The sequence below is a fragment of the Macrotis lagotis genome, chromosome 7 (assembly GCF_037893015.1).
Source record: "Macrotis lagotis isolate mMagLag1 chromosome 7, bilby.v1.9.chrom.fasta, whole genome shotgun sequence".
Classification (NCBI taxonomy): Eukaryota; Metazoa; Chordata; class Mammalia; order Peramelemorphia; family Peramelidae; genus Macrotis; species Macrotis lagotis.
Window position 1 is genome coordinate 130,897,742 of NC_133664.1, and position 12,697 is coordinate 130,910,438.

At 37.2% G+C, this 12,697-nt stretch overlaps 1 long non-coding RNA gene across 2 annotated transcripts; it reads right to left on the bottom strand.

The window, feature by feature from the left end:
- Positions 1-583: 583 nt before the first annotated feature.
- LOC141493831 (uncharacterized) lies at positions 584-12,176 on the bottom strand. Of its 2 annotated transcripts, none has more exons than XR_012470330.1 (6): positions 12,096-12,176; positions 11,006-11,100; positions 10,708-10,879; positions 9,933-10,000; positions 8,663-8,866; positions 584-918 (listed from the first exon to the last, which is right to left on the bottom strand). It is a non-coding gene; the product is annotated as an uncharacterized LOC141493831 (long non-coding RNA). The 2 variants fall into 2 exon arrangements; XR_012470331.1 differs by having other exon boundaries at positions 9,902-10,000.
- Between the last annotated feature and the right edge of the window lie 521 nt (positions 12,177-12,697).

Sequence of the window (12,697 nt, forward strand, 5' to 3'; positions counted from 1 at the left end):
CATCTGCTGTTTGTTTACAGGCCTGAGGGAAAGTTGTACTCTTTCATAAAGATTTGAAGATGAACATTGAAACCAAGTCATTGAAGGGACAAAAACACAAACCTCTTCTGAGGGAGAGCCACAAAACATCTGAGGAAGAGCCATAATTGCAAGTATCTGTTCCATAAACTAAATGCAAATACCTGTAGTCAAGTTCTTTAGCAGCTCATTTTACAAATATCTGAACCATGAAGTCAGCAAACTTCACCAAGAAGAGATGTTGAATCTTTACTTCAGTCCTGACAACCAAAATTTCAATCCTTTAAGGGAGCAGATCTCTACCATAGATGAAAACTCAAGAAATCAGAAAAGTAAAATCTCCCAATGCCACTCTCCACTTAATTCAAGTGGAGCTTAAAAGGTTTCTTTGGTGTTCTACTTTAGATTGCACTGAGGACACAGCAGAAGTTAACTTTCTGATCCCATTTCTGACACCGACTATCAACTCTAGTAACAAATAACCAAAGAATCCCAGAGATTTTGTAATACCAATGAACTCTAAAAATAACAAAGAGTTCACACAGGTTATAAGCAAAAAGCTTTCTTTATTTCATTTGGGAAGGAATACAAGAAATGTGTCAAGGCCTCTCCAGGAGGAGACCCAAGGCAGTAAGTCTAAATCTTGATTTATATTTGTGACTGGACAGAGTCAAACAGTGTGCTTTGAAGCCTAATAGCAACAGGTAAGGCTGCCTAGTGATAAAAAGTCCATTCATAGCAGGGTTTCATATCTGTGCCTGTTATCTTAGGGTTCATCAGTTCTGTGATTTAGTTGTAGCAGTGTTCATCCAGAGGGAAGAGCACAAAGGATTGTTGTTAAACAATCAGCTGAACACAGCTTGCTTGCTGGGCCTTACGCTCTGGAAAACAGGGTGTCTCCTAATAATAGTAAAAAGAGAGGAATTAAAAAAACACACACAAAGAGGGGTGGTCTTTAATTCTGACAGTTCATAGCTTACCTAAGATAATTACTAATTTGTGTGACACCTGAGCAAATTACTTAAATTCATTCTGTCTCTGATTTCCCATTTGCAAAATAGTGATAATAACAGCACCTACCCACAGGGTTGTTATGTCTTCCAATCAAAGCATTTTGAAAATATTCTTAGAGTTTTCTATACATACCAATTCTCATTCTTATTATTAATTGAATCAAGAGCCTTGATTAGTGGCCAGCTAGGTGGTGCAGTGGATAGAGCACCAGCCCTGGAGTCAAGAGGACCAGAGTTCAAATTCAGCCTCAGAAACTTACTAATTACCTACCTGTGTGACCATGGGCAAGTCACTTAGTCCCACTGCCTTGCCAAAAAAAAAAAAAGAGAGAGTCTTGACTAACAAAGTAAAGAGTCATATAAATTTACTTGGAGATACTGTTTTTGTTTCTAAGGAATGAATTTCAGTTCTCAAAAATCAATTATCAATATTCAGTCAAGAAATGTACTCTCCATTACTCTTCCAAAATATGAAAAAGCCAATAATCAAAATGAGGTAGTCACATTAAAAACTTAGTCATTTTGTATAAGTGGAATTGAGGCCATGTCATATAACCATGATAAGAAAGAAGAAAGAAGAAAAGAGAGAGAGAGAGAGAGAGAGAGAGAGAGAGAGAGAGAGAGAGAGAGAGAGAGAGAAAGGAAAGAAGGAAGGGAAAAAGGAAGGAAGGAAGGAAGGAAGGAAGCAAGGAAGCAAGGAAGCAAGGAAGCAAAGAAGGAAGAAAGGGAAAAAGTGCGAACATAGATTTTTCCCCTTTTTATTCTGAAAAAATAATACTCCCTGATTTAAGAAAAAAAATATTTCCTGAGAAATGATTTTGTTCAGGATTGGGCCCATTTGATTATCCTATTGAATTGCGAGTGATTACTTTTGTTAGGTAAGAACATATCTTGTAGTATTAGCTGACAGTGAAAAAGGCCACTTTATCTCCTTGAGTCAATCAAAGGGATCTTGTCAGAGACTTGATTATGCCCCTAATGAATTTTCCTGAAAGGAAAGAATTTTATAAGAACAAGGGAGAGATTCTGAGGACTGGGAACACAGAGAATGGAATAAACATTACAGCCCAGCACAACCCTCAGCAACAGAGGTAGACTGAGTTGTGGCATAAGAGGGAGATATTTGAGGAAGGTTATCTGTTCCATATCTCCCAGCACATAATATAGACTGAGGGAAGTCTCAAGACACGGTCATCTTCTTCCTCAACTTTTTTCAGTGTCTATCTATATTCAAACACTAATATAATTTGTTTTGTTACTCAATGTTTCCAGTAAACTTAATTTTTTTTCAATTCCTAAGAGTTTGGAGGTTAATGAGAAATGGATGTAAAAATAAAATTAGGCAGCAAATCCAACCTCTGCTTAAAATTAGGAATTTTTCTAACTGGGGGCACAGAATAATTGTAATTGAACACATAAACTCCCTAGAGCTGAAGGGGTTATTATACTGCCACAAATGTGGTGTTATTAGACATTGAAAGTATAATAAAGCAGAGCAAGGGAATCTGATTTGTTCCACTCATTTTCAAAAAGACAGATACTTGATGAATAAAAAATATTTCTTGAAAAGGTTAGTACATACCTATACTACATACATAGAAGACACAACTTTAAAAGGTTATTTGGATATTGTTTGGATATTATTTGGATATTGTTACTGGTCAGAACTGAATTAACATCTGTAACTATAGAACTGAATAATTGTGAACTGAATAATGTATTCTCTCTAATTCAAAAATGATTCACTGAAACAGTCTTACACTTTAATTACTAGCCATTGCCTATCTCAAATGGAAAAAAATCCCTAAATTTAATTCAAACTCACACTGATAGCTTTTATCCAAAGGTCAATGTCTGCAACATATGGACTCATAGTTATTTGAAAGAAAAAATAATAAATCACTTTTCTGAAACAAAATGTCTAATTTTAGATGGAATGGAATCAAAACAAATGGAAGAAAACACAGGAAGACCTTATAAAACTATTTTTTTTAATTATAAGACTAAAGAATAAGAAGAAAAAATATCAGCTTTGTTGATTTTATACTAGCTTTTACATTGTTTAGTATGACACTCTGTCATCTATTGCATTTGAAAAAATCATGATGATAAAATAGAGCCAAAATATAAAATTTCTTTTCCATCTGGAGAATAACAAATATTCAAGGCAAGTATTATTTTACCAAACACAAAATAAAGGGACTAATATAAGATTAAGAGGCTTAATTAGTCTTTACCTTTAATTATCCAAACAACAGTGGGAATTACACACACACACACACACACACACACACACACACACACACGCATACAAACACAACACACCACACATTATGGGTAAGCAGTACATATATCTATGCAAGAATTGAGGAGATCACTTAAAGCAACAAGGGTCGACACAGTGAACCATAGTTATTGATTATACCTTCACCTATGTTGAAATTGGATAAGGTACAGTTTGACCTATAGGCCTCTTCCTCTAAGCCAGTTCTTGTTCCACTGACCTAGCTATCATCTTTACATATGTGAATCTGTGACTTCACTAGCCTCGTGGAATTCCTTTTACCAATAGCATGGACTAAGACTTGATGGTTAAGTCCTGTCAAGTTTACTAATACACAGAGATAGAGTGATTTGTATGCAGTCATATATATATTATTTATGTGATTCTTATGAACGTGGTTCAAAATCTTATTGTCAAGTCTTCAGGATAAGCATTTACATCTCAGAAATCAGCAGGTGCTAAAAATCATAATTTGATTTGTTGCTTTGACTTAAGAGTTAGAAAAATAGCTATTAATGCAAATTAAACTTAAAATCTATTTGTTTTGCTGTTTGTCTGAACTTAAGATATTATTCATAATGCAGATTAAACTTAAAAGAGTATCCTGCATTTTCAGAGTTATATATAACATATTTAACTGTACATCCTTGTTCATCCACCTAATAAACATCAAAAGTAGGATTTAAGATCAGGTCATGTTAAGTACTCTTATTCACTGAGACACTCTCTGGGATAGTCTAGCTGCCTGTGCCTATCTCTTTCTGTCTTTTTAGGGGGGCAGAGCCAAGATGGCAGCATAAAGGCAGGAGTTTCCAGAAGCTCTGTTCCAAAATATTCCAAAAACCTTAAAATTATAACTGAAACCAAATTTTAGAGAGGCAGAACCCACAGAAAGGCCCAATGGAACAATTTTCCAGCCCAAGGTAACTTGGATGATCTGTGGGAAGGCAGTGTTCTACCAGGATTGAAAGGGGCTACAGTGTAGCCAGAGTCATGCTTAATAGGAACAAATGAGCTCCAATCTCCCAGAAACAGCTGGGGTAGGGGGGTGCCTGGGTCCCTGGGGACACCTGGGCTCATGGGAAGCTGAAAAGGTTTCCAGACCTCCCAACCCAGGGATCATTAAGCACAACTTGGAAGATCAGTGGGAAACCTCTGCCACAGCTCTGGCCCCAGAAATGGAAGCTGGGAGCCACCCAGAAGGGAAACACCCAGTCCATGGGAGGTAAAGAGGTCAGGGGAGACTGTCACAATCTCTCTGCTATCCCTGGGGCAGGACACTGGTGTTTTGTTCCTACTCACATCCGGGTCACGGTCTGGGGCCCCATACTACTATAGAGGAGCAGGGACCTTCCTCACAGTTCCAGGGCAGAGGGGAGTGCTTGTGGTCATCCACAGACCAGCCAGAGCCTCTCATAAGGCATTGAAGAAACTAAGGCCCTTGAGGGAGTGCCCTAATAATTCTCAAAAGCTTGGGAAACACTTCAAAACCAGGTTATAAGCTGGGAAATGAGTAAATAGAAAAAAACACAAATGACCATAGATAATTATTTTGGTCCCATGGAGGATCAAAATACACATCAGAAGATGGCAGAGTCAAAGCTTCTGTATTCAAAGCCTCCAAGAAAAATAGGAATTGGTCTCAGGCTATGGAAAAGCTCAAAAAAAGATTTTGAAAATCAAGTAAGGGAGGTAGAGGAAGAATTGGGAAGAGAAAGGAGAGCAATGTGGAAAAAATCATGAAAACCAAGTCAGCAGTTGGTGAAGGAGATATTAAAAAGATACTGAAGAAAATAGTATCTTAAAAATCAGTTTAGGTCAAATGAAAAAAAAAAGTAATTCAAAAAGTTAATGAAAAGAATGCCTTAAAAAGTAAAACTGACCAAACAGAAAAGGAGATAAGAAAGATCTCTGAATAAAACAACTCCTTCAAATGCAGAATAAAACTAAGGGAAGCTGATGACTTTGTGAGGAATCAAGAAGCAATAAAACAAAACCAAAAGAATGAAAAAGTAGAAGAAAACATGAAATAGTTCATTGGAAAAACAATTGACCTGGAAAACATATCCAGAAGAGACAATTTAAAAATTATTGGGCAACCTGAAAATCATGACCAGGAAAAGAACCTTGGCTTCATTTTTTAAAAGAATATCTACAGGAAAATTGCCCTGATATCCTAGAAGCAGAGGGTAAAATAGAAATTGAGAGAATCTACCAATCACCTCCTGAAAGAGATGCCCCAAAAATAACTCCCAGGAATATTATGGCCAAATTCCTGAACTCCCAAGTCAAAGAGAAAATATTACAATCAGCCAGAAAAATTCAAATATCATGGCACTATAGTCAGGATTACACAGGACTTAGCAGCTTCTACATTAAGGACTTATAGGGCTTGTAATATGATATTCCTGAAGGCAAAAGAGCTTGATTACAATTGAGAATCAGCTACCCAGCAAAACTGAATATCTTCTTCCAGGGGGAAAAAATGGACATTCAATGAAATAGGGGAATTTCAAATTTCCTGTTGAAACAACCAGAGCTGAACAGAAAGTTTGATCTCCAAGTAAAGGACTCAGGTGAAATATAGAGAGGATGCATGGGGAGAGCAAATTTTGAGGGATTTAATGATGTTAAACTGCTTGTATTCCTGCATGAGAAGGTGATACCAATAACTCAAATGAACCATCTCAATTAATACAGCAGTTAGAAGGAGCATATATAGACAAGGCACAGGAGAGAGCTGAACATGAAGGTACAATATATTTTAAAGATGGAGTCAATGAGTAAAAAAGGAATGTACTGGGAGAAAGGGAAAGGAGAGGAAGAATGGGCTAAGATAGTTTACATAAAAGAGTCAAGAAAAAGCTTTTGCAATGGAGTAGAAGAGGGGAAAGTGAGGGGGAAAATAAATGAGTCTTCATTCTCATTGGAAATGACTCAGCGAGGAAACAACATACACACTTAATAGGGTTTGGAAATCTATCTTACTCTAGAGGAAAAAGAATAGAAAGGGGATGGATGGAGGAGGGGAGGTGGGGTGTAAGTGATAGAAGAAATGGAACTTTTTAAAAATATACACTAAAATACATGTATCCAATATGAGATACACCATATCTAGGAATGAGTGAATGAAAGATAATTTTCCCCAACTGTCCTATTGGCTCTTCTCCTGTTAAGAGCCCCCAACTCCATTGTATAAAATTGTTTTATAAGTGGAAGAGAGAAGAGCTAGAAGAGAAAGGAAATTCCCCTTCTTTATCTACTGAAGGAAGATAGCTTATTGCACTTTTTTACATAACTCCAAAAATATTTACATAAGTATGAAGAGATTTATTTTTCATTCAATTCAAAATAATTGAACTTTTTACTAAGTATGCATGGTGCAAAGGAAAAACATTATGACAAATTGAAATATCTGCCATTCTTGCTGATGCAAGTTTTCCTCTTCTTATTTTAGATAGGACATATTGATGAATAACGGTGTGTGTGTGTTAACAAAGGCAAATGAAGGGAGAATGGAAATGAGCAAGAATTGAGGAGAGAAATCATTTAAAGCACAGGGGTTGACAGAGTTAACCAGAATTGTTCATCATACCTTCATCCTATTATTTAATTATGCCAAATAACAAAACTTCTAAACTGTGGAGGTGAAGGTCATGGGGTAATTAGTTTATAAATGTTTGTTTACCTCGAAAGACATTTGCCCCACATTCCTGGCTAATAGGATATTCAAGACTCACCTAAACAAGGGATCCAACAGGATACCAAAAAAAGAGGTCAGAAAATTTAATGATCAAAGTGGAGAAGACTTTTGGGCAGTCTGGGGTGGAGACCAGACAATATATTTGAATCCTCATAGAACACCCCCCCCAATACCCCTGTGGTAATTATAGAAAACAGACAAAGGAAAGAGGAATTATAGAGTGTGTTACTGTGAATTGACTGTGATATTTTTGGGGTTTTTTCTGTTCAGTACTGAAGTCTGGTCCCAGATACCAAAGTAGTCCATCAGTGCTATTTGGACTAGAGTCCTGGGAATTCAAGGATGTAGACTGGACATACTATCTTTTGGCTTATTTTAATCTTATTTTACATTATTCAGAAATTTCACTGATAGACTTTTGCTAGGAAACTCACATTACTCTTGGCTTTTGCTGCTTAAGGAGTCCACATCATGGCTTTCACCAACAGAGAGCCCATAAGGACTATTGATTCAGGGTAGTTTGGGGAATCAATTTGTGACCCTGCAATGTGGGAGGGATTTTAGATTATTAAAAAGTCCCCAAAGAGGGGCAGCTAGGTGGAGTAGTAGATAAAGCACCAGCCCTGGAGTCAGGAGTACCTGGGTTCAAATCCGGTCTCAGATACTTAATAATTACCTAGCTGTGTGGCCTTGTGCAAGTCACTTAACCCCATTGCCTTGCAAAAACCTAAAATAAAAGTCCCCAAAGATATGAAGTTTAGAAAATTCTAAAGACTTTATATATCACAAGACTTTGCCCACTGAGAGGGCTCAAAAGCACAGCAAATCAAAGTGAAGTCTGTGGAATTGCACTTAGCTTCAGCATACAGTGGAAGAATTCCAGAAGAGAGTGAGGCTGACAACTGTGCATAACTCTGCCTCACATATCCAATTCCATGCAAGTCACGATATCACCTTGTGGTGTCATTGATCTTAGAAAACAAGGGATGTTTTAGAAAACAGCATCAACAACAAAGAAACAGCTAAAAACTATGACACTGGGTAAGAAAGAAAGTCAAGCAAACTTTTTTCTCAAAAAGTTATATGAAATGTAAGTTAAACCTTAATGTAATGGAAGAATTGCTGCATGTTGAACACAAGAATTATTTTTTGCTATTCTTTGTTTTCCTAGTGCTCAGCACATTTTGTTGTTGTTCCATCATTTCAGTCATGTCTGACTCTCCATGATCCTATTTGGAGTTTTCATGCTAGAGATAGTGGTTAGTCACTAGCTCATTTCACAGATCAGGAAACTGAGGCAAATCAGGGTCACACATAACCAATAAGTGTCGGGGGTCAGATTTAAATTCATGAAGATGAGTCTTCCTGATGTCATGCCCATCACTCTATCCACTGGGCCACCTAGTGCCAATTGATATGATGGGAAAGGGATTTATTCAACATCTACCGTGTGTCAAGCACTATTTCAATGATTAATTTTATTATATACATTATTATTATAAACATCTCAGTATTCCTTTATCCTTTAAAGTTTGCAAAGCATTTTACATATAATATTTCATTTGGTTTAACTATCTTATGAGATAAGTGTATATCTATTGTATAGTTATGGAAAATGAGTCTCAGAGTTTTAAAGTGACTCACCTAAGGTCAAGCAGTTAATGTGTTGGGGTAGAATTTGAACATAGATCTTCCTGAATTCAGGTTCATTGCTCTATTCCCTCTTCTACTGCAGAATCTGGAGGCATACCTAATACATGGGAAGGCCCTCCAGAGAAGACATTAAAGATTCAAAGGACTCTGTTGATCTCTTTACTCTCTATAGTTTATGAACCTTCGTTATTGTGTCTACATTTGAGAGTTAGAAGGCATAGTTAGTTTAAGCAAAGGCACTTAAGGAAATGGAATAGTTAAAAAATAAACAACAGCAATAAAAAATTTCCCCCATAAATTTGAGGTACCTTCTCCATGTATAAACATACCAACAAAGGAAAAAGTGGACATAAATAGAGAACGTGCATGTGTATAGAAAGCATTTTGGCTAGGACACATATGCATGTGGGCAACTCATATTTATATTGTGATGAGTTGATTATGCATTTAGAGATGTAATGATATTGCTCATTAAGTTATATATATATATATAACTGTGGAGCTTTTGGGGGCTTCCAGATTCTGACTTCAGATAACACCTTCAGTTATAGTGCTATCTCTTCTTCTCTACTAAAGTTCAAAAATCAAAAATTTATGAGTCATATGTGGCTCATTTAGAAAACAAACTTGCCTCAGGCAGATCAATGGGCTTAGGGACTGGTTATGTATGGTGGGGAGGGGAAGAGAGAGAAACCTCAACTTTTTTCCTTTAAAGTGGATTTTGTTCCTTTCCATTCATAAATTAAGTTCCTTTCATCTCCTTTGGGAGATTTTTTTTTGTCCTTTGTGCCATTTCCCATAAACTGCAAAGCAAAATTCTCCCAATTAACCAATTCCCTTGAACTTAGACCAAGCTTCCTGAGCTTTGGAATCTTTGTTCTCTAGGGGAAATCTCATTCTAGTTTATGGTTAGCTTGCTGTATACTGCCAGTTTTAATCTCACACATTTTCTCTGATTTCTACCTAGGCATATTCCTATTTTTTCATAAGCATATACATATGAGTTGCATTAAATCTTTATCACCAGCTTAGTGATATTCCAAATGGGATGTCCTGAAGTCATTTCAAGCTCATCAAGTTTACAACAAAGATAATAATCTTTTCCTGAATACTCATGCCTTTTTTTGAATGTCCCTCTTTCTCTGGGACCTGGGGGATGTGTAAAGGGTGTTAAAGGAGGTCTAGAATCTCTGAGGATTAGTTGAACCAATTTCAGGGCTGCTCACTCACCTTGGGGGTCCACATGTCACTCCACTCTTACCTGTGCCTCCAATAAACTGTAGTATGTGTGATAATCAATCCTTAGGTAAAATCATCTCAACAGAAGGGCTGACACAAGTTGAAAACAAACAGTTAGGTCTCAAACCTATCAGTAACTAATGGGGTTGTCTGCCCCCAGCATGTGAAGACTCCAACCCTTAGCCCAGGAATGGACAGTTGAAAACAGTTTGTTCCAATGGCCATGAAGGTGACTGAAACAGATTCTGTGGAACTTAATCAGACACCAAAGATATCAAGGCCATTCATTGTATCCAGGCTGTTGTCAGTTGTCCTGACTTTTGTCTCCAAGAGAGTGAGGCTGACAACTTTGTGCAGTTCTGTCACACTTAATTCATTGGCAAGTCAAGATATAACCCTATATTATCATTAGTCATATTCAAAATCAAAGGACAAAGGGCGGCTAGGTGGTGCAGTAGATACAGCACTGGCCTTGGAGTCAGGAGTGACTGAGTTCAAATAGGACCTCAGACACTTAAGGATTATCTAGCTGTGTGGCCTTGGGCAAGCCACTTAACTCCATTTGTCTTGCAAAAAAAAACCCTAAAAAAAAGAACAAAATAAAAATGATGACACAATTTCTCTCAAGGAATTACCATCCCTCTGGTCTCTCAGTATTACAAACTTAGCAATATCTTCAGTATCTTTCTCTTACCACACACATATCTAATCAGTTACTATTTCTACCTCCATTAGATTTCTTATATCTGTCCCCTTATAACTAATCACACAGCCACTATCTTATCACCTCTACTCACCTGGACTATTGCAATGCACTCTTCCCTAGACTCCCTTGGAGTCTCTTCTCTTTCAGATTTATCTGCTACACAGGAACCAAAGTGACTTAAATACATGTCTGACCATATCACTCCTCTGCTCAACTCCAGTGGATCTCATGAGGTAATATGGATATGAAATATGAACAAAGTGCTGAAAGAGAAGGCAGGAGGACAAGAGTTCAAATCAGACCTCAGAGACCTATCATGTGTCTGGGCAAATCTCTCTGAAAAACTCTCAGATGGGGCGGGTAGGTGGTGCAGTGGATAGAGCACTGACCTTGGAGTCCGGAGTACCTGGCTTCAAATCCGACCTCAGACACTTAATAATTATCTAACCATGTGGCCTTGGGCAAGCCACTTAGCCCCATTGCCCTGAAAAATATAAAACAAAAAAAAACAACTCAGTTTTCTCAACTGTAAAATGCAGATAATATCTGCCTCCCAAAGTTGCTATAAGAATCAGATAAGATATGTGTAAAGTGCTTAACATATTGCCTGGCCAATAGTATATGCAATAGTAAAGGGAATAGGAACTGGTTCCCTTTGTTTTGGTACTCACAGAACCTAACCCAATGACTGGCATATATTAGGTCCTTAATAAGTACTAGTCATTTGGTTGACTGATGATCAATAATATATAGCCAACTAATATATAACCAGATCAATATATAATCAATCAGTTGAATGATCTTAATATATAACCAAAGTTTAAGGGGTTTTGAACTCACCTTTACAATACATTGATTCTCTGAAAGAGGGAAGGAATAAACATTTCATACAGTAAAAGGCACTTTTAACAAATATTTCATTTGATCCTCAAAACAACCCTGAAAGCTAAATAGTGTTATTATTATTATTGAGCTATCATTACAATTTTAAGTCTGATAAAATGTGTAATTCTCTATCTGACTTTCAAAGTTCATCACAATCTGGTCTCAACCTACCTTCTATAACGTGTTATACATGTCTTCCCTTCCTGTGATCTACAGGCCAGACAAACTAGCTATGTGGATGCTTCTCACATATTTCACTCCATATCTTGTCACTGGCCATTCTCCACATCTGTATCCTGTCTCAGCCTCACTTCTGAGAATTCCTTTCTTCAATACTCACATCAGGTGTTACGTTCTCTATTGTCTTTTCTGACCAACCTTCTATGTCCCCCACTTCAAATTTTTTTTTCAATTAAAAAAGAAAAAAACAAAACCAGCTAACTGCCTCTCTTCTGGACTTTACCTGACTCAGACCATTCCCCTGGTAGCTTAGTGGAACAAAATGATATCCTGAAGAATCATTCAATAAGTTTACCAAACCACATTTACTTATAGAGAAGAAGCACATTCAATAAAGATGGGCATCGAGGGTACCTGAAATTGATTCAGTTGCTCCATGCTGCCATCTTAATCTATCAGTCAAGTATCCAAGAGCCCACCAAGCATTCTTTTGACTGCTTTCTCCTCAGGAAATGATGTCAACACCCAGAACCTTTTGTTCCCTGAGCCAATCAAGTTTGGGGGGGGGGGGGGAGAGGTTTCAAAAAAAACAGCCTAGACTTTATGTGAGAAGGAATTAAGATATTGCTTCTACAACCCTTTTCCACTTTAAATTTCTTTGTATTTGTTCTCTATTGTTTTTTCTGATAAAAAATGTCAGCTCCTTGAAAACAGGGATTGTTTCTCTTTGTTTTGGTATTCACAGAACCTAGCCCAGTGACTGGGATATATTAGATGCTTAATAAATGCTTGTCATTTGAGTGATGGATTGATCACCCTATAAATCAGACAAAGCTTAAAGGGTTTTGAGGTCATTTTTAATACTATGTTGATTCTCGGGGGGGGGTAACAATCTTTAGAGAATGGAGTATCTTGATAGGAAAACTGTGATCCACTCTAGGAGAATAATAGTGCCAATAATAGTGACAAGAACTAGGGTTTCAAACTTTGCTTGGCATGGCAGAAATTGTACTCCA